This window comes from Eschrichtius robustus, chromosome 14 (assembly GCF_028021215.1).
Source record: "Eschrichtius robustus isolate mEscRob2 chromosome 14, mEscRob2.pri, whole genome shotgun sequence".
In the NCBI taxonomy this organism is placed as follows: Eukaryota; Metazoa; Chordata; class Mammalia; order Artiodactyla; family Eschrichtiidae; genus Eschrichtius; species Eschrichtius robustus.
The window spans coordinates 13,763,576-13,785,537 of NC_090837.1; the positions used below are offsets into that span (position 1 = coordinate 13,763,576).

Genomic DNA, 21,962 nt, shown 5'->3' on the forward strand with positions numbered 1-21,962 from the left:
CCTATTCTACCACAGCATAATCACTACGGTGGATTTTCACCCTTTGCCCAGATTTATGTATTGCGTAGCATTTAGCACTGCCCGACCTATTATACTTCTATTTGTTTGTGCATTTGCTATCTTTTCCCCCCAAAATCTAAGCTCCGAAAAGCTCAAGGATGTTGCCTGTTTGGTTCTTTATTTTATCTACAGTGCCCGGTACATAGTAAGCCCTGAATAAATATTTACTGAATAAATGAATGGATGAATGAATGAATGTTCATTGTAGAAATTCTTTCTTATCCATGGTAGTCATTTCAAGGTAGGGGGTGAGGAGGAACTCTACCTTGACTTTTCTTTAAACCCTAATCTCCTGTTATCCGATGGGTCTTCCTACTTAGGAAGGGGACAGACCCAGTTCAACTTCTACTGGGCCCCTTTGTTGCTGTGTGATGCTGAGAAAGTCCATTGGGACTCCTTTCTCTGTCAAATGAGAGAAATGATAGTATCTACTGAATGAAGGCCACGTAGTCTCTGCCCAATAAGCAATAGTCAGTTTTTATACTCAGGTTCTTCCCTAGAATGTTATTCTAGTGGACGATGCTGGGAGGGAGTGTTTTGGGCAGCACCTGTGGCTCTCTAATGCTGTGATCCTCTTCTGTAGGGAAGCGTATTAGAAGTAGGAGCTCTTTAGACAGCATCTGACCCTTCCCTACCTCCCAGGCCTGCACCCTCCACCCTCTGCCCCTTCCCTGGAATCTTGGTGGGGGTGATCTACATAATTCAGCGCAGTTGCTGGGCACCCCTAGTTCCCATGTATCTATTTTTATTCCATTTTTTCCTACAATGTCTTCAACCTCTCCCATACCTCCTCACCCCCACCGCCCCCCCACACACATACACCCATTCTCTGCTTGGTTACCTTGGTTACCCCTCTCCAGCCTTCAAAACTCAACCTGGATACCACTGGAAGCAATTTCTCCTCACTGTACCCAGGCTGGGGTAGGTGTCTCTTCTGGGCTTCTCTCATCCTCCCCAATTCGATCATTCCCATTTAACTGCATCATATTTATTATTTCACTTTTCCCCTCAGGCTACAGGCACTTTATCCCCGGGAATACTTTTCATCTCCGTGTCTCAGCTTCCAGACCATAGCGATGTCCCAAGCGTCGGTGGGGAGAGAATGCAGGGTCAGGTAACTTCTGTTCCATTTCATCACACAATGAAGACGTTGATGGGGACCCCAAGAAAAGGTGGTTTCCTGGTCTTAATATGAAGAATAGCTGTTCTTCTGAGCAATTGGCTTGGGTTTGTGCAGGCTTGAGAATCACGCAACTTTCTGATTCGTCTTTTTCATGTTGGCTGCCAGGAAGCTGAGAGCCGGACAAGTACCTAGCAGATGGATGGGTCACCGTGGAGATACTTCTTTCTCTGATGTTTTATCCCTCAAACTCGATGGTCTTGTCTGTTTTCAGGAAAAAATCTCCTACACCAACTATACCTTTCGTTATTTTTGTTGCATTTTATGTGTCACTGGAAGTGAGCTCAAGTCATTCCTAAAGGAAAAAAATGAGCTCAACATCTGTGTTAGTTTCTTTTTGCTGCTGTAACAAATCACCACAAACTTAGTAGCTCAAAATAATACAAATCTACTATCTTACACCTGTGGAAGTCAGAAGTGCAAAATGGGTCTTACGAGGTTCAAATCAAGGTGTCAGCAGAGTTGTACATGTTCTGGAGGCTCAAGGGAGAATCTGTTTCTTGCCTTTTTCAGCTCCCAGGGGATGCCTGACTACCCCAGCTTGTAGCCCCATGTCACTCTGACCTCTGCTTCCATCATCATGTCTCCTCTCTCTGACTCTCCTGCCTCCTTTTAAGAAGGACCTTTATGATTACATTTAGGGCTCATCTGGATAATCAAGAATAATCTCATCTCAAAATCTCTAGTTTAATCACTCTTGCAAAATCTTCTACCACATAAACTAACATATTCACAGGTCCCTGGGATTCCAGGGATTAGGAAGTAGATCTCTCGGGGGAGGGGGATTATTCTACTTCCCACAACATCCAACCAACCACCTAGCTAATTAAGTTATTTCTGAGGGCAAAGCAATACATGGTGATCTGGGATTTTCAGGTAGTAATTGTCTTTAAAGAACTTTTAATAGGAACAATAACCAAAAGTGAGATGGAACTTTCACTTTGGAAGCTCAATCTTTCCAGAGAAATTGGGGTGTGATTCTAAGTGACTTGAAGGAGTAAATCGATCCTGAGTCCCTGTCTCAGTGGCCTCCTCCCTTTCCGTTCTCCTCCCTCCCTCCCACCCCTCTTCCCCAGCTTGTTTTACCAAGAGGTACCTGGAGCCCTTAAGCAACTCCTTCCTGAGGTCAAAACCTGTGAGGTTTCCCAAGCATGCCCTGAAGCTGACACCTCTCCTCGTGATTTTGAAGCACTGCTGACACCCAGTTTTAATTAAGCAGCTGAAGAAGTGTTGTCTTGACAGAAAGTCTAAGATATTTTGAAATAAGTTCTTGGTAATTCAACTCCCAAGGGAAAGCCCAGCTTGCCTTTCTGGTTTGCTGTGTGTGTTTAAACCTCCTTTTGATGACTCTGTGAAAGTCTGACCTCCTCGGGAACTGTCAGCCAGGGTGCTTGGAACAATTGGCGCTTCTCCCTCATGTGATTTTCTTCATATTAATGCTCCCTGGTTGCCCTCAGCAACCTTTCTTCCCTCCCCAGCCTAGGCTTACTTGATCTGTTGAATCTAGTCACTCCAATCGATCAAGCAGATATTTCTAGATGTTGCAATCATATTCCAGACCCCAATCAGAACATAAAGCATTATAGGCATTATACGTCGTCTCTATTCCTGTAGTGCTAATTCTAGGCACTGCTGTGATGCAGAAATCCAGTGGTTCATTCCAAAAACAAAAAGCTTAAAAACTATGTTTCTCTTAAAAGATCACTTTTCCAGACTCTATCTTGTCCTAAAGAGGAAAGTTTGGGGGCAGAGGTCGGTTTGAATCTCTTGCTTCACTTGTTGGGTGTATAACCTTAGCAAATTTTCTGAACGGATAAATTCCAGTTCTTTTATCTGGGGGTGAAATGGGGGCAAACACACACACACACACACACACACACACACACACACACACACACACACACACACACACACAAACGTGGGCATGCTACACACCAGGTGCTACACACCAGGACAGGTTTCTATGAGAGCAAAAATATACTCCTGAAACTTGACACCTGCCACAAAACTTTCAGTAAGTACATACAGAGAAGCACGGACAAGTGAGAGCAGGGGTGGGGAGATTATATTCAGAATACTTGGGTTTATTTACCAGGTATATATTAGGACTTACCTTTCCTATATACCTCAGTTTCCTCATCAGTAAAATGGCCATAATAATGTGACCTTCATAGCTAGTTGAGAGTTTGAATTAATTCATACTTGAATTAATTCATACCTGGCACATAAACAATAACTATTATTATCTTAATATTATTCTATAAGATGGATATAATCACCAGAGATCTATGCAAAGGGCTGGGTGGCCGAAGTTCAATAAATGTGAATTGTCATCGTCATAGACAATTGTTCTGTGCATTTGAGGCTGGATTTAAGAAAATGATATCATGGTTAGTATGGAAGATTGGTACAGAAGACTTAAATTTGCTAGTGTAAAGTGGTGGAAATGTTCAGAGGAGTTTTCATATAGATGGAAACCGACTGGCACAAAGAGCATTAGAATCATGATTAAGGAGGCTGAATTAGAAAGCGAGGCAGAGATAAAGAATTACATCCATGCGTCTGAACCTTTGCACTGCAGAAGATAAATGATACAAAGAATTAAAGAAAAATTGAGCTGATATGAACATTTTGCCTCTTAGCTCGTGGAAAGCTAGTAGCACTTTTTTTGGTCAATATTTACCTCCTGAATTGACAAATGGGAGTCAATACTTACTTCCTATTGTTAGTACATCTATTTTCTGTACACTACATGTAAGCGGCCTATACACACAGGCACCGATACATTAATAGCTATATCAGTAGAAAATCAACAATAATCATTTATTTTTAGTGGCCATCACCACTGAAACACCAACAATACAATACGCTCAAGACAAAGGAATGCTTAGTGTGATAGATGTCTGTGGATAATTGATTTAGGTTAACAACTTCCTTTCCTAATGGTGCTAATTGCATTAATCAATGGGCTGATTTCATCAGAGGCTTTCAAAGGCCCATCCTGGACATTGCCAATTCTTTCTCTGGTTGATGAGTTAGTTCCCCACATGAAGACACCCAGGCTCGATTTGTAATCGTCAGCAGAACTGTTTTAGTGATGACTTGCAGTCCAACCAAATAACCCGTTCAGCAGTGCATGGCCCTGTTCGAATTCTTGGACCAGGTTAATTGGGTAGATCAGATCTGATGCAGTGGATAGTTGGTGGTGGTACTGGCGATGTGGTTTTGGGCTTCCCAGAATTTTCCCCCCTTAATATAGCCCCTTCGTTACCTCTGTGGGCACTTTACTCATCTTCACTCTTGTTGTTTTAGTGGACGATGATCTACACCAATAAACCAATAGACATTCTCCTGGGAACTTATATCTTGATCAGAAGGACTCAAGGACAGGGGGAAAAGATATGCTTATAACACATTAATTTTAGTGGAGGCATCCAGACAAACCTGTCATATGCATACTTGTTCTCAAGTCTCCAGGAAGTTCCTGGTTCCTGAACACACCCATCAATCATCTTGAGTTCCCCCATATCCTTTTAAGCTTATGATACCCAGAGTCGGCTTCTGTTGCTTGCAATCAAATAGTCCTAAATGGTTCAGTCAAACTGGCTTTATCACCCATGCCAATTCCAATTGATTGGTAGTGACTATATGGAGTGTTGTGTTAAGAAGGATTCAGAGGATTCATGCAAGAACTGTGGAAAGGGTGTAGCACTCAATTAGCAATATCTACTTAGGGTAAGTGTGGGAGGGATGGAGTGGGGGTAGACTATTACTAATGCCAACTATATGCCAGGGACCTAAAGACAGAGAACACGGTGTTTAAGGGATAGGGGTCTAGAACCGACATTCTCCCTCTTCCCAGCTGTGTGATCCTGGACAAGTCACTTACTTCCCTGTACCTCAGTTTCCTCTGGTGCACAATGAGGATATTAGTACCCCCTGTAGGGTTGCTCTGAGAATGAAATAGGTTAATAACAAGTAAAGGACTTAAAACCATATTTGCAGCATGGTGAGGGATAAATAAATGTTATCTGCTGCTACTGGTGTTGTGTCACTGCTGTACTTGGGGTGTAGATACCGGACATCTGAGCAGTGAATGAATGCATGGATAAACAGAAGAATGGATAAGTTACAGTTTTGAAGTAAAAGAGTCAATTCCAGAATATTCAGCACATTAGAGTCTGTGACCATTGCCATCATTTCCTTGACTGGGTTCTCAGAAGTTTTCATTGTTCTTCCAGGCACCTGTGTGCAATTTGGTCCCAGATTCCCTTGACTAGGTTTTCTATAGGAGTTAAAACCACATGATCAAATTCTCTCTCTCTCTTTCCATCCCTCATCAATGTATTTAAGCCAACATTCCTATTTAACATCTGTTACATATTTTTCTTTAAATAGATGGTTTTGAAAAGATTTATTTCTAGCTGTTTCCTTTGGCTCATTACTAACATGTACTGTTATTGTCGTTGTCTTGATAACCCATTTCAGTCTTTTTTCTGAAGTTAAGGCCTTAAAGTATCCTGTTCTTCCTGCCCACTTTCTACCCTCCACCTCGCTCAGGTCACATCTGTGGTCCTCATCGCTTCAGCAGTCCAGACCCAGCTTCCTGGAAATAGATCCTAGGATAGATGGCTGCATTACCATGTTTTTCTTTTACCAACCTGGGGAGACCTGTCTGAGACATTGGCTCCTATTGACTTCTGATTCAAAAATGATTTCAACTCATTTTAAGTCCACGCACGTTTATGCGGACTGATTTTGAAAATCAGGTTGTGGTTTTGAGTCCTTTCTTTCTTCCTCTCTCTCTCCCTTCCCTTCCTTCTTTTCCTTTCTTCCTTTCCTTTCTTCTTTCTTTCTCTCTCTCTCTTCCTTTCTCTCTCTCACTCTTTCTTTCTTTCTTGTCTTAGGGAGGTAAACATAGTTTCCGGGTCCAGATGAGTCTTTGAATTTAACCGTATCTCTATCCTGAAACAATTCCTCGAAGCTGGACTCTTAAAGGCTCACCTTCTTTTCTATGGCTAAATAGATTTTCATTTTATTTTCAACAACTCAAAGGATATTTTTAAAGCCTTTGGAGTGTGGGCAATCTCATACCATCTATATTGGAAGAGAGTTGATGAGCAGACCATCCTAAGAAGCAGAAAGTCTAAATATATTTGATGATTGGCTGTGGAATGTGTTATTAGAACAGCAATTTTACCTTGTAAATTGGTTTTAGTTAATAATGAAATGATTTTGCATTTTCCACGTGTATGCTGACTCCACATGGGTGAAGGATCAGAGAGAGATTTGCTGGGTAGCAAAAACAAGCCCATATGGGGGTTTGTTCAAAACCCCACCAGGACTTGGCTCCCATAACATAATTTGTCACAGTATATTATAGTTTCCTGTAGACTTGTCTTTATCCCCCGCTAGATCAGGAATTTCAGGAAGCCATGGATTTACATCTGGGATACTGTAGTATCCCCAGGGCCTTACAATAATTGGCATTTGGTGGGTGGGCATTCCGAAAATTTGTTAAAAGGAAGCAAACAAGTGAGAAAACTAGCTACAGACAATCTTGCAAATAAGTACTTGGGAAATGACTCTGTTCATTAGGGATCATTGTAGACTGGAAGACTTTTGAACCATTTTTCAAGTTTCATATGGGTGGACCTTTTAGAATCTTAAGGGCTCTTACTGAGGTGGCTCCCGAGATCAGGATGACAAGCTTTTGACCGATGAGGCTGACATGAGTTCAAGCATGCTTTTAGGTCACTATCCACTCATTCTAGGCTCACTCTGAGAGGGTGGATTTCGGCCTGATTTGGGGGGGAATCTCCGCCTTGTTGAAAAACTGAAAGCCGCATACTTCTTTCTCATGGGCCATAAGATGAACTGTGTGATGCCATACAGAAGAGGTTGATCAAGCCCTCTCGTGCCCCTTCTCAGCGTGTTTTCTTTTTTCTTCTCCGTGAAGCCTGCCATGAATCCACAGAATGTCACAGACCATGCGGGATGGTCCAGATCAAACCCTTCACCTGCTAGGAGGGGACAATCAGGGGGACTTCCTGCTGCTTTGATAGCAGTGCTCTGCTCTCCCTGTGCAGTTGTTGGCCTCTCTTTATTTCTCCATTTGTTCTTCACCTTCCGCACTCCTCGCGGGCTCTGGAGGACAGGAATTAATTTATGGTGCTGTGAAATGCGCTGGTCTTATCAAGGGATTACAGGTTAATACCCTGATGCCTCACCTCCCATACCTTTGGTCTTGGAGACCGTGTTTACAGTGCTGGTTTGAACTTGAGGGAGGGGGCGAGGTGAGGAAGAAGGCAATTACAAGGCTCCCAGTTGCCTGCTGACCTGTTTGAAGCAGGTAAGACTCACCCAGGTGTGGACAGGGGGACCCTCCACCCAGAGCCCTATCTCTGCAGGGAGATAAATTCACAGTTAATAAAGATAAGGGCCCCGGAGAAATGCCCTGAACTAGGACTGCATTGGCCGCCCAGCTGATCAAAGCCAGTTGTGACTAATTCTCTCAATGGGAAATTCTGCGCGTCAGAGAAGGTTTGGGGTCATGGGGCTGGTGAGGGAAAGCCGCCCTGGCTAGAAATGGCTTTGAACCCTGCCTCTGTCACTTAACGGCCGCGGGATCTTGGGCAGGTGTCTTTACCTCTTTAAGCTTCAATCTGCTGATCTTCCATGTCCTACATCTTAGGTTCTCTCGGGAGAATGAACCATAATAATGCATGAAAAGCAACGGGCATCCTGCCCAACAGAGTTTGTAACCACCAAATGTGAATTCCCCTTTTCCCTATTCTTTCCTTTGTGACTCGGAAGGTAAGTAGATTTGGTGTGCTTATATTCATTCATTCATTCATTCCTCAGACATATGGAGTATTTCCTAGGTGCCAGAATCCAGGCTTGGCAAAAGGGTATGGAAGAAGAATACTAGACGCTTTGTGAGGCTATGTCTAAAGAGGGAGGGAAATGTTAAGACTGATAGCTCTCTCATACTGTGTTCACACTTATGACATGCCATGCTTTTCTCTTATTTGCTCATTGAATCCTCATAACAGCTCTCTGAGATAGATACCATTATTATCCCATTTTTTTGATGGAGAAACTGGGGGCATGGTCATTAAGTAACTTATCCCAAAAGCTACAACTAGTGTCAGAATGGAACTTTACACTCCAGCTCTTGTGTGGGAAACCACTCAGGTGTACAAGAGGGTAATTATTACCCATCGACCCTTGGAGATTTACCCATTCGAGGGCTGTTGGCAGATTTGGATGTCTCTACCTTTGCTAGTCCAAGGGAGGTGGTCCGGGGACCAGCAGTACTGACATCGCCTGGGAACTGCTTAGAAATTCAGATTCTCAGGCCCTGCCCCAGACCTGCTGAATCGGTCTCATTATGACAAAGTCCCAGGGGATCTGTGTGCCCATTGGAATTTGAGAAACGTTTGTCTATATGTGCAAATTATCCTTTCAATGGCATAATTCAAATAACAACTAGGTAGAACCCATGTTAACCTAACCTGGTTTGGTCCTTGTATAACCTTGAGGTAACTGGATTGGGAGGAAGCTTTGAGACACCTATAGGAAGTAACCCTGACACTGTTTTGGCCCCTCGTTTCTTTGACCCCTCAGGATTCTGCCACTACCTGCAATGTCTTCCCTAAGGTGGGCAGTGGGGATCAAACCCTCCTTGGCCTAGAATCTCACGAAATGCTTCTCAAGTAGGAAGATTCAGGACCCAACTCACAGATGTTCATTTCACTGGTCTGGGGCAGGCTTAGGACTCTGCATATTTAATAAGCACCCATGGATTCTGATGCCAAGGGTCCATGGATTACGCACTTTGAGAATCACTGACCCAGGGCCCTGTTTCTTTCTTTGGCATGCCTGACCAGAGATGCTGGCCTGCAGAACACACTCTGTTGTGGGCGTCGGTAGGGTTAAGATCAGGTCCTGGTCTAATTCTGCTTTGTTTCTCTTACCCTCAAGGAAGCATCCTGCAATGCAATTGAGGATGATGTGATATGAGTGATGATATGATAACCAAAGATCTTTTTAGAACATTATATAAAGGATCACTCAGCTCTGTAGAAAACCCTCCAATGGCTTCCCATTCACTTACACTAAAATCCTACTCCTTACTGTGGTCAGTAAGACCTTTTATGATATGTCTCTAGTCCCTCATTGACCTCACTTTCTACCAGGCTCTCTGGGCTCTCTCAACTTTAGTCTTACTGGTTGCCTTGCTATTCCTCTGACCTACCAAGCCAGTTCCTACCTTAGGGCTTTCCATGGGGTCTCCCCCAGGGCTTCATGGGCTCATCTTAGTTCGAATGTCACCTCCTCAGAAGCCTTCACGGACCTACTCTTCCTTGTCTTCATGGCCCTCATCACTATCTGCAATGATGTAAGTCATTTAGTTGTTTACCTCGTCACTATGTGTCTCTCCACGAGGCTGTCATTTCCATGTCTGGACCATTCCTATCTGCATCCCCAAGATTGGAGAGAGAGCCTGGCACACAGGGGCTGTTCAGTAAATATTTGTTGGATGAATGAATAAATGTACAAGCCTATTTTAATTTTTTAAGTAAATGATCCCCAAACTTTAGCAATGGAATGATTATTAGAAATTAATCATGTCTGATACTCCACATTGACCACCTTTCTTTAACATGTTTCTGTGAAGTGAGCACGCATTCCTTATAGGGCTGAGAATGGAGAATGGCCCAACCTTACTGAGAGTATTAGTCTGCGATTGCTGCTGTAACAAATGACCACAGATACAGTGGCTTCAAACAGTGCAAGTTTACGATCTTACAGTTTTGAAGATCAGAGCTTCTAAAATCGAGGTATCCCTAGGGCTGCATTCCTTCTGCAGGCTCTGCTGAGAGTCTTGCCTTTTCCAGCTTATAGAGGCTGCTCACATTCCTTGGGTCATGGCTCCCTTCCAGTCTTCAAAGCCAGCAATTGCATCACTCTGACTCTGCTTGTCATCATATCTCCTTCTCTGACCCTCCTGCCTCCCTCTTATAAGGATCTTGTGATTCCATTGGTCCCACCGGGATAATCCAAGATAATCTCCCCATCTCAGGATCCTAAAGTTAATCACATCTGCAAAGTCCCTTTTGCCATGCACGGTGACATATTCATAGGTTCTGGGGATTAAGATGTGGACATCTTTGCAGGGGACCATTGTTCTGCCTACCATGCCACCTTTACTGGCTGAAAAAAAAGGATGATTTGAGGTGTTCTTGGAGCTGTTGCCTGCTGTCTGGATCCACCATCACTCAGCCATCCTCAGGCCTCCCTCTCTGTACCATTTCTCTCTGAGTCACCTCCATTTCATTTCCTCCAAGATTCCATCATCCTTCCTATACCACCTTTTTTTGGTACCCTTAGATTCTCAGGCAGTTCATGCTGCACAAATATTCATTGTCAAATTTTTTTCTTGGGGCAAGGATAGCCATCCTTTAGGATGTTAGTATTAACCACTGTCCATTTTTTAATTAATTAATTAATTAATTAATTAATTTATGGCTGTGTTGGGTCTTTGTTTCTGTGCAAGGGCTTTCTCTAGTTGCGGCAAGCGGGGTCCACTCTTCATCGTGGTGTGCGGGCCTCTCACTATCGCGGCCTCTCTTGTTGCGGAGCACAGGCTCCAGACACGCAGGCTCAGTAGTTGTGGCTCACAGGCCCAGTTGCTCCGCGGCATGTGGGATCCTCCCAGACCAGGGCTCGAACCCGTGTCCCCTGCATTGGCAGGCGGATTCTCAACCACTGCGCCACCAGGGCAGCCCCACTGTCCATTTTTGACGTGCCGTCTTGTCACCAGTAGATTCTAAAAGTGCCATGGGATGGATACATAATATTTATTTCTGAAAGAACCCATATGAATTTTTCCCAGGGAAATTTAGTTTGTGTGACTTCTGCACCACCCACAGAGACATCTGAATACTCTCAGGAGGGTCACCAAACTAGACCAAGGTCTTAGAACGTCAGAGAATAAATACGGAATCAATTCATCTCATCCATTACCTGAACAAATTGTTCCTTTTGTCCCCAGCCCACAAGGTGGATCCCAGGAGGGAACAGGAAGTGGCCTGAGAAAATACACCCAGCTCACTGGTCCTGTGGATGGCGCCCTCCCCACGCCCAGCAGTGGCAAGCTGGCTTGTGAGAAATACGTCTTGGTGGGCACCATTTTCTCCAGAGTCCAGCGGGGCAAACAGCAGTCCTGACGGAATTCGACGAAGAGCTTAGAAGTAAGTGGTGGCCCTAAAACGTTGCTCTCAAGGTGCCACAGTTCCAAAGTTCTGGAACCTTCTCTACCTCAGGCACTGCTGTCAGGCAGAGGCTTTTGAAAGACCAGGCGGGATTTGCGGAGAAGGGGTTAATTCTTACTGCTCTCGGGTCATCTCTCCTCAGAGCTCTTCATAATTCGTGAGATAACCTGGCCCCTGGTACGGTGTCAAAGGGGGTACTGTCTCCAGGCCTCCCGTCTCCTGCTCGTGGTGCTGTTATGCTCTGATTAGTATTAATAATTGATTTATACAGCACCTTTTACAAGCCTCTCTGCAGTCGGCCCCTGTGAGGACACACGCAGCACTTCCCTTCACCCCCAGATGATAAGCTGCTACCCAGTGGGGTGGGAGGCAGCGTCAGGCGCCAGTCACCTCAGTGGCGCCGTGACGAGGAGACAGTCTGATGCAGGAAGTAAGGTGGTGCCTTATCTCCTCTGGCTGGGGTGGGGGAGTGGGCGGAGGTGATCCTGGGCCTGTTATTAATTCACTGAAGGATCAACTCTCAGAGAAACCCAGGTGAGGGAATTATCTTTTAGTCATGGGGCGAGGAGGGGCAATTTCCCTTAGGGTTGAGTTACCCCACTGTATAGATGAGAAAAAACAAAAAATGGCCAAGGCAGAGATGGAGTAAAGCCAAAGCATCTGTGAGTCACATTGGCATGTTTCATGGGGCTGCGTGCCAAAGTGAAGTTGAAGATGAGGTGGTTATCCAAGGCTCAGGTCATTGGCCGCCATATTTTGTGGGGCTTGGGTTGCTTGTGTTATGTTTTGAGGCATTTTAGGTTGGTTTTTGGAGCTGAGGTTTTTCAGGGCCCCTGTGTGTGATCATTTGGATGTAGTTCGGCCAGTGTGAGTTCATTTAAGATCTCCAATTCCTTGTATTTTTGAGTGAATCCGCATCATGTACTTTAGGAACATGGGTTCTGGATTAAGTCAGTTTCATGGTGGTCCATACAAATACAGATCCCCAGACTTACTTGCTGGGTGATTGTGGGAAAGTCATAGAACCTCCTTGAACTTCAGTTTCCTTATCTGGAAAATGGAATACTAATAGTACTCACTTCCCAGGGGTGAAGCACAGCACTGGTATGTGGTAAGTGCTCGGTAAAGATACGCTCTTAATTATTTTATCATCATGATGGTCATCAATGTGTTCATCATCTTCATCAAATGGCGAGCCTCTCCTAGGAGAAATGAAACATCTTGGTGGATCATAAAGGAACTCAGTGTCCCAGAAAGGAGGCGTGAGACATACAGAGAGAGTTCTATGGTTGTTCAGACTCTGGTGCCACACTCCCTGGGAGGTCAGTGGGGAGGACCCAGACTCACCCCAGGGTAAAGGCCAAGTGCAGGAATGAGAGCTCTTGTGTGGCCAAATGTAAGAACTCAGAGACCAGGAATCAAGTGCCAATTTCCAAGGAAGCCAGGCCATGTGGTGTGGGCTGAGATGTAGCGGGAACTAGGACTTGCACAGAAATACCTAGATCAGGAGTTTCCAATTCTGTTCTACCCAACACCAGTCCACTGATTCACACTCCATGAACAAAGGGTACCGTGGCCAAGTAAGAGGGGAGACTGCAGCACACTCTACCTCCCTCTTGGAGAGCCACAAAGTTTGTAGAAGTCCTTCAGTAAAGAAATGGATTGAATTTGGTTTAACTCAATACTTTCCAAACCTATTTCACACTTTATTTATTTTTATTTTTATTTTTTATAAATTTATTTTATTTATTTTTGGCTGCGTTGGGTCTTCGTTGCTGCACGTGGGCTTTCTCTAGTTGCGGTGAGCGGGGGCTACTCTTCGTTGTGGTGCGCGGGCTTCTCAGTGCGGTGGCTTCTCTTGTTGCGGAGCACAGGCTCTAGGAGCACGGGCTTCAGTAGCTGTGGCACGCGGGCTCAGTAGTTGTGGCTTGCGGTCTCTAGAGTGCAGGCTCAGTAGTTGTAGCGCATGGGCTTTGTTACTCCGTGGCATGTGGGATCTTCCCGGACCAGGGCTCGAACCCGTGTCCCCTGCGTTGACAGGCGGATTCTTAACCACTGTGCCACCAGGGAAGTCCCCAACACTTTATTTTTATTTTTTTTTTAACTGAGGTATAGTTGATTTACAACGTCGCATAGTTTCTGGTGTACAGCAAAGTGATTCAGTTATACATGTATATAATTATATAAACTTTTTCATATTCTTTTCCATTATGGTTTATTACAGGATATTGAATATAGTTCCTCGTGCTATACAGTAGGACCTTGTCGTTTATCTATTTTATATGTAGTAGTTTGTATTTGCTAATCCCAAAGTCCTAATTTATCCCTCCCCCACCCCCTTTCCCCTTTGGTAACCATAAGTATGTTTTCAATGTCTGTGAGTCTGTTTCTGTTCTGTAGATAAGTTCATTTGTGTCATATTTTAGATTGCACATATAAGTGATATCATATGGCATTTGTCTTTATCTGACTTACTTCACTGAGTATGATAATCTCTAGGTCACTCCACGTTGCTGCACATGACATCATTTCCTTCTTTTTTATGGCTGAGTAGTATTCCATTGTATACATGTGCCACATCTTCTTTATCCATTCATCTGTCCAAACCTGTTTAACACTTGAATCCCTCCTTCTATTTTGGTGTGATTTCATAAAATAACACATACTTTCCCTGGAAGAGACTGATTTAGACCAGGAGAATTTGAGAAAATTGTCTTCTCCAAGGCTGGAAAAAAAAAGAAAAGATTTAAATCTTTTTAAAATCTGTGTTTTAAATGTATCCTACCTGAATATCATTTTTTAAAACTTGTAAATAGGCTCACCACCACTTCTAAATGATTGCTATTGTTGCTGGAAGTGTTCATCTGAGATTCTGCAGCTATTTTAAATGGCTTACTTGAAGGATGAAGAATAGGAAATAGCTATGTTCACAATATCTGATAATACCAATACTATTCATAATAATGTTGATCCAGTAGTAACGATAATCCGTCATGGCTACTGTTTATGAAGTCCTGTCTATATGCCCTTCCTACACTAAGTGAGAAGTATGTATTATCTCATCGAGTCCTCCCAAGGGGAGACTGATGCTCATAGGGGGTGTGTAGTTTGCCCCAAGTCATCACTAGAAGGTAGCAGGGCCAACATTTGAATCCAGGACCAACCCTCAGAAAAAAGCAAAGGCAATCACGCTGCCACCCCGCATGGACCCTCTAGCCCTTCATTTCTATCAACATCCCGAAGGCTCCCAGAGTGACTCAGAAGGGGTCACATCTATTGTCAGGAGCCAGGGCTGCCCTGAGTCATTGGAAGCTGAGGCCCAGATCACTTAAAAATCTTCCCAGCTTCCTGCTTGGAAGCCTCATGAGTCACTGAAAGGCTGCGTGTGGTTTAGGCACCGCCGAGGTGGATGGCAGCAGGTCTCATGACCCTGCTGTGTCACACGGACCTTGTCCTCTGTGTGCCAGACCCAGCTGGGTGTTGTCCGGGTGTCGCTTTCGTTTTCTGAGGCTCGCACCGCAGCACACGCAGAGTCTTTACACGTGCAAGCGTGTGATCTACTGTACGTGAAGGCCCAGCACACGGACCAGCCATTCCGGTTTGTGGGAGACTGTCCTGGTTTTAGCACCGAGAGTCCCACGTTCTGGGTAATCCTCCAGGCTCTGGCAACCCAGGGCAGCTGGTCACCCTAAATAGAGGTTGACAGGTAAGCCTTGTCTAAAGGCAAGAGGCCCTCAAAAACAACCCGTGTAACAGAAAATTGCAGTTGAAGGTGGCAAGGTCCTTTCTGACTTTGAAAAACAACAGGAAAAAAAATCCAACAGTCTTCTTTATTAAATCCAGCACTTTCTTAATTCAAAAAAGGGCTTTTAAAATGATATCCTTCTACTCCACCACAATGCACTAAAATGATCGCAATACTAATAGCTATCTTTCGAGTGTGTTTACCATGCTCCTTGCTGGCCCTTGACATAGCACTTCATTGAATTTGCACAGCAAACTCATGAGGTAGGAGCTACTTTGATGCACAGGTGAGACTCAGGAAAGGTCACTTGTCCAAGGTCATAGGTAGGCAGTGCCCGCTGCAGGCAGCTAGGACTCAGGGGACCTGAGATCAGGTCCCAGGCCCCACCCCCTCAGCCATCCCACTCCCTGTGATAGAGATGAGCACTTTGAGAATGAACACTTTGGGGTCTTAATCGTGCCAGAGTGCAAGCTTCCTGAGGGCAGCTTCTCTTTTGTCAGTGTATCCTCAGAGTACCTAGCACGGGGCCTTAAGCATAATAGATGCTCAATCAATGTTTGCTAAACTTGACTGAAGTGAAAAAAATCTGATTCTCTACACAGAGCAAAAAATATTTTGCAGAAGGCCTGGTCTGTTTCAAATGGGCTGTTTCCTTTATTTCTCCGCTAAAATAAAAGCTGTTTTAATAATGCCTGTCTCCCTACTGGATTATAAGCTCATATATATATGCAATATAATATATATTAGTAATATGTTAAAATATATTAAACAGAGGATTATAAGCTCTCTTATTGATACATTATATATAATATGTGCATGTATGATTGTTATATGTAAAACTATAAGGACAAGCCCATACTGTGTTATTTGTGGCAAGATCCTGGCTGCTAGCAGAGTGCCTGGCACAGAGTAGAGGCTCAATAAATATTTGGTGAATGAAAGAACGAATAAGTATAGGCTGCCCAGCAAGAAAACAGTGGATAGAGAGAGCTTTGTTGCTCCGAAGGAAAATTCTCCAGCCACTTTTAAAACAATAAACGGGTCTTTTCTGAGTCCAGTAATTTTGGTACCAAGGGTGGGACTGCCTCAACTATGAGATTACTATCTGTGGGTTCTTGTTTCACAGCAGACAAAAATGTGAGCACACTCTCCACCTTTTTTTTTTTCTTTTAATAAATTTATTTTTTAGTTTAGACTAACTCATATTGTTTGTTTATTTATTTATTTATTTATTTATTTATTTATTTATTTATTTTTGGCTGTGTTGGGTCTTCGTTTCTGTGTGAGGGCTTTCTCTAGTTGCGGCGAGCGGGGGCCACTCTTCATCGCGGTGCGCGGGCCTCTCACTATCGCGGCCTCTCTTGTTGCGGAGCACAGGCTCCAGACGCGCAGGCTCAGTAGTTGTGGCTCAAGGGCTTAGTTGCTCCGCGGCATGTGGGATCCTCCCAGACCAGGGCTCGAACCCATGTCCCCTGCATTGGCAGGCAGACTCTCAACCACTGCGCCACCAGGGAAGCCCTCCACCTTTTCTTTAAGCCAGAATCACTGGTAGCCTCTTCAGTTGGACCTACCGGAAAATGGCAGCTCATGGGGATTCAGGTTTGGGTCTCACAGGGAATATCTGTAGATGAAGAAACCATCAAATAATAATAATAATAATAATAATAATAATAATAATAATAATAATAATAATAATAATACACAAGCACATAGCACTCTCCTATGTGCCTGACACGCTGCTGTGTTATATATAATTAACCTAATTATACTTCACAACCACTGTGAGGTTGGTACCACTGCATCACTTACAGATGAGAACATGAAGGTACAAAAGGTTATATAACTTGGCCAAGGTCACAGATCTTGTAAGTCTGGCTTGAATCCATGGTCTTAACCCTCATAAGGCATTTGCACAACCTGCAGAGCAAAGAATGAAGAGTTGCTCAGGTGGTCATTTCCATAAAAACTACTCTGTAGTATATATTGTGCAAGGGGGCTGGCATTCCCAAAGAATAAGGATCCACCAAAATATTAATATTAAAGCATAAAAATTGTATATTAAACATTTATAGCAACAATAGGATAGTCAATTATATTAATTTATATATCACATTTATAACAATAATTATGATAATGATATAAGTAATATATTGTAAAATAATATCAATATTAAACTGTTAAATATTTTATTAAATATTAATGATCAATACTAATAGCTACCACAATTGAGCATTCACTGTAAGTCAGACACCTAACGGATATTTACTTGTTTTTACAACGAGGAGGTAGGGGCTTTTACATTAAATTTTTTTTTAATTTTAATTTTTTAAACATTTCAACATTTTTGAGTTATAGCTGACAAATAAAATTGTAAGGTATTAAAGTTTTCATCATGGTAATTTGACAATACATGTGTACATTGTGAAACTGTTCCCCTCACCTAGCTAATTAACACGTTCATCACCTCTCATATTTATCTTTCTGTGTGTGTGTGGTCAGAACATTTAAAATCTACTCTTAGAAAATCTCTATTATACAATACAGTGTTAACAACTATAGTCATCATGTTTTACATTAGATTCTCTGACCCTATTCATATTATAACTGAGAATTTGTACCCTTTTACCAGCCTCACCCTATTTCCCTCCCCCCACCAACCCCGCCCCAGCCCCTGGCAATACCTTTTCTACTCTCTTTTTCTACGAGTTTGACTTTCTTTTCAGACTCCACGTATAAGTGATACCATGCTGTATTTGTCTTTCTCTGTCTGGCTTATCTCACTTAGCATAATGTCCTCAAGCTCCACCCATATTGTCCCAAGTGGCAGAATTTCCTTCTTTCTCATGGTTGAATAATATTCCAATATATAGAGATGAGTATTTTGAATCTGACCTTGGAACTTCTCTTCCTCCACCGAATCCCAACAGCATCTTACTTGGGGAGGACATTGTGGTGGTTATTTGTTCATGAACCTGTCTCCTCCAACTGATTGTGAGTTCTCTGCCCGCACGCTGATTCTTTATAATCCCCAGATCACCAACATCTGGGTCAGTGCACTTCGTGGAGTTGAATGAAAGAGGTTTCACAGGCAAATCTAAGCAGAGGCAAAGCTACACACTCTTGTGTGCAGATACCACGTAGAAGGAACGTTTATCCCTTTCCCCACCCTCACTGCCCCACTGGGCATTTGGCAACCCTCACATGATCAAATAATAACCCTCCTTGCCATCATTCTCCATGGATGTGGGTGCCCCCGGGATGTGACAGCTCACGAGGATCACTGTCAAACCCATTTTAGCTTTTCTTTCTAAATTCCCAGACTTTGTCTTTTTGAGCCATCTCCAGAACCTTCCCAAGGGGGATTTTCCTTGCTCTTGTAAACTAGAGATTTATGTTCCTTATGTGGACTTTTCCCAGCTTAGCTGAATTCTCAGTTGTGGGTGTTTATTTTTCCTTCAGGCGGAAGTGTGTGAAACAGAGGACGTTGGAGAAACTGCTTTGTGGTGAGATTCTTAGACTAGTTCTTACCTGAGAGGGGTAACTGTGAGGAAATTCCTGGCGTAGGGGAAAAATGTTGGTTCTGGAATCAGAAAAACACGTGGGTTTGCCTCTGGGAGCCCTGTGACTTTGGCAAGTTATCTGCTCTTTCTAAACCTCCCCACGTCCTTATCTATAAAAGAGGAATGATGACCTCTATCCTGGGGGGATGCAGAGAGGATAGTCATGACTATGGATCGCCTTCTCGTCCAATCCTGATACTTGTTTTTGTTGCAGTCTGTCTTCCCTCTCACCACCTTTTCGCCACCACCATTATTTCCATTCATTTTTGGTGCTTGTTTTGGACCCTATCCCTCCTTCCAGCTGTTCCAACTTTTAAAGTTGTTCCTTTCATCCCCTTGCTTTATATCCTATATAATTTGGGTCTCCTTATGAATCTTTTTTTTTTTTTTAATCTCAAGTTCTTTGTATTTTTGAAAGAAAATCCTATTTTATAATTGTGGACATTAGTAGGCTTAGTTAAAACACAGTGAGTTGAATCGATCCAGCTGTTGGAGCCAGGATTTCTGCTGGAAAACAGATTGTGATGTATGCTTCGACCACTTGCCCCCTGCCTTTGGGGCGACTTTGATGGTTAAAATGATGTCAAGCCACAGTGTGTGTCACTGAATGTCAGCTGGGAATGGGTCTTGTAGATTCACACCTAATAGCTTTCGATGAAAGGAGTTAGAAAAAGAGGATCAAAACAAACCAAGCAAATGCAGAAGAAAAGAAGTGGTTAATATAAAACCAGAAAGTAAGGATTGAAAAATGACCAACATTTGATTAGTAAATTTAAGAGATTGTTTTCTGAGAAACAAACACATTTTTAAGAGGACAAGTTATTGAAAACATCAAAGAAGGAAAGGAAATGAGGAAACCTAAATATCCCAAGTTAACAATGAGAAACAAGATATGAAGTTATAATAGGGATATTTAAATTATAAGAGGGTGCTATATGCAACTCTGTGTGAAGATTTCTCAACTTCCTCCCTATTGGCCTGGATGATTCTTTGCTGTGAGGGGCTGTCCTGGGCATTGCAGGATGTTTAGCAACATCCTAGGCTTCTACCCACTAGATGCCAGTAGCACCCCCTGTCTCCAAGTTATAACAACCCCAAATGTCTATAGATGTTGCCAAATATCTAGAGGGGGCAAAATCACCCCTGGTTGAGACCCCTGTTCTATATTAATCACTTTGGAAAATTTTAGTGACATGGAAAATATTCTAGGGAAATATTAATGATTTTACTAAAAATTTAATATATACATACGCATGTATGTGTATGTGTCTCTATATATGTATAAAAACCAGGAAAAACCTTTGCAAAGTTGTCAACATGTCACCTTTAAAAAACAAAATTCTGGGTCAAAAGGAAATTATCAGTGAGTTGTATTCCATGCTCAAGAGATAATAAATTTTCATTCTCCATAAACTGCCAAGGCGACCAACTGTCCTGGTTTCCCTCAGACTGAGTGGTTTCCTGGGATGCAGGACTTTTACTGATAAAACCTAGAAAGCCTTGGGGAAACCTGGACAGATTGGTCATCCTAAACCTTTCCCACAGATAACGGGAGAGAGTACGCCAATTCAGCACTAAACACGGGAAACCACAGGCCATATCCACTTATGAATATAAATGAGAACATAGTAGACAAAGAAACATAGATATTAAATCGCGTGGTATGTAAAAGTAGTATTTTAATTTATTTGCTTGTTTGCTTAAGAATCTTTGTTCCAATAAAATACTTTGTGAGGTCTGAATTTGTTGCAGCAAGGGTGGTGTGGACAGCCCTTTCTGGGTCTGTTTCTCCCTAAACCCCAACTTCTCCTTTCTTCCCTACTCATTCCTAAACCCACTCCCACATATTCCCTGAGGGGCTCCATAGAACCCTAGTGCTCTCCAAAGGACAGCTGGAAATCCAACATTAGAAGAATAATCATCATGATGAAACAGGGTCTAAACCAGAAATATAAGATGGTCCAACAGAGTTATTTTGATGTAGATCAAAAGGTATTTGATATACAAAATCCATGTGATTTAAAACAAAAAAATGACAACCAACCTTCATTAAACTAGAAGTAGAAGTATGCTCCCCTAACCTAATGTTGATTATCTTTTTTCAAATCACTAGCAACATCATTCATAATGGAAGCCTTCCCATTAAAGTCAGGAACAAGGAGTCCTGTGATCACCCTTAATTTAATAATTTTTAAGAAGTTTTAGCCAATGCAGTAAAGCAGAAAAAACAGATAAGATGAAGATAAACTAGAAAGAGAGAGAGAAACATGTAATTATTTGCAGATGACCTGATTGAATCAATGGAAAATTTTAAGAAATAATCAGACCGTTAAAAAAAAGAACCAAAACTTTCTCTAGTTTTAAAAATTAACCTAATAAAATTCCAAAAAGAAAGATTTTTAAAAAGAACTCATCAAAATTAAGTGAAAACAACCTTAAAGTTAAAATTAGGTGAGAGTAGCCATAAATTTTTACGTGAAAAATAAAAGAGGTCTTACACTACCAAATTTAAAACATAATAAAGCTACAATAATTCAAACAGTATGGGCCTAATGCAAAATAGACACCTAGATACATGGAATTAAATATAAAATCCCATAAATACTCCCAATCATAGGTAAGAATAAAATCCATGATAAAGGTAGAAGTTCGAATCAATGGAGAAATGACCATTAAGTGAAAAATGATGCTGTGATGTATGATAAACTATTTGACAAAATAAAGTCAAACACTTACCTTATGTCATGTAGCAAAATTAATTAATATAAGTAGATTGAGTCACCTGTAAACAGTAAGACTATAAAAGAATTAGAAATATAGATAAACCTTTATTTGAACACTGGATGGAGGAGCCTTTTATTTTAGTCATTAAAAGGAAGGCAAAACTATAAGTTATATATTAAACCAAATAAAAAATGAAAACCAAAAAACACCATAAATATCAAAAGGAAGATGACTAGGAGAAAATATATACATTATGGGAGTAAAATGATTATTGGTTTTATTATGTAAAGAAGAGTTATTATAAATTAGTAAGAAGATAAATGTATAAATAGAAAAAAGGGTGGGGATATGCATGATCAATTTCCAAAGAAGAAATATAAATGGTGAATTAAAGCTATAAAAAGCTATTCAAT

The 21,962-nt window shown here is 42.3% G+C and overlaps 1 long non-coding RNA gene across 1 annotated transcript in view; it reads left to right on the forward strand.

Annotated features, from left to right (window-relative positions):
* LOC137777023 (uncharacterized) overlaps positions 1-21,962 on the forward strand; it is an 87,402-nt gene that overhangs the window by 18,133 nt on the left and 47,307 nt on the right. The window contains exon 2 of the long non-coding RNA XR_011076381.1: positions 11,301-11,499. This is a non-coding gene — a long non-coding RNA (uncharacterized lncRNA). The remainder of the gene's footprint in view (positions 1-11,300; positions 11,500-21,962) is intronic.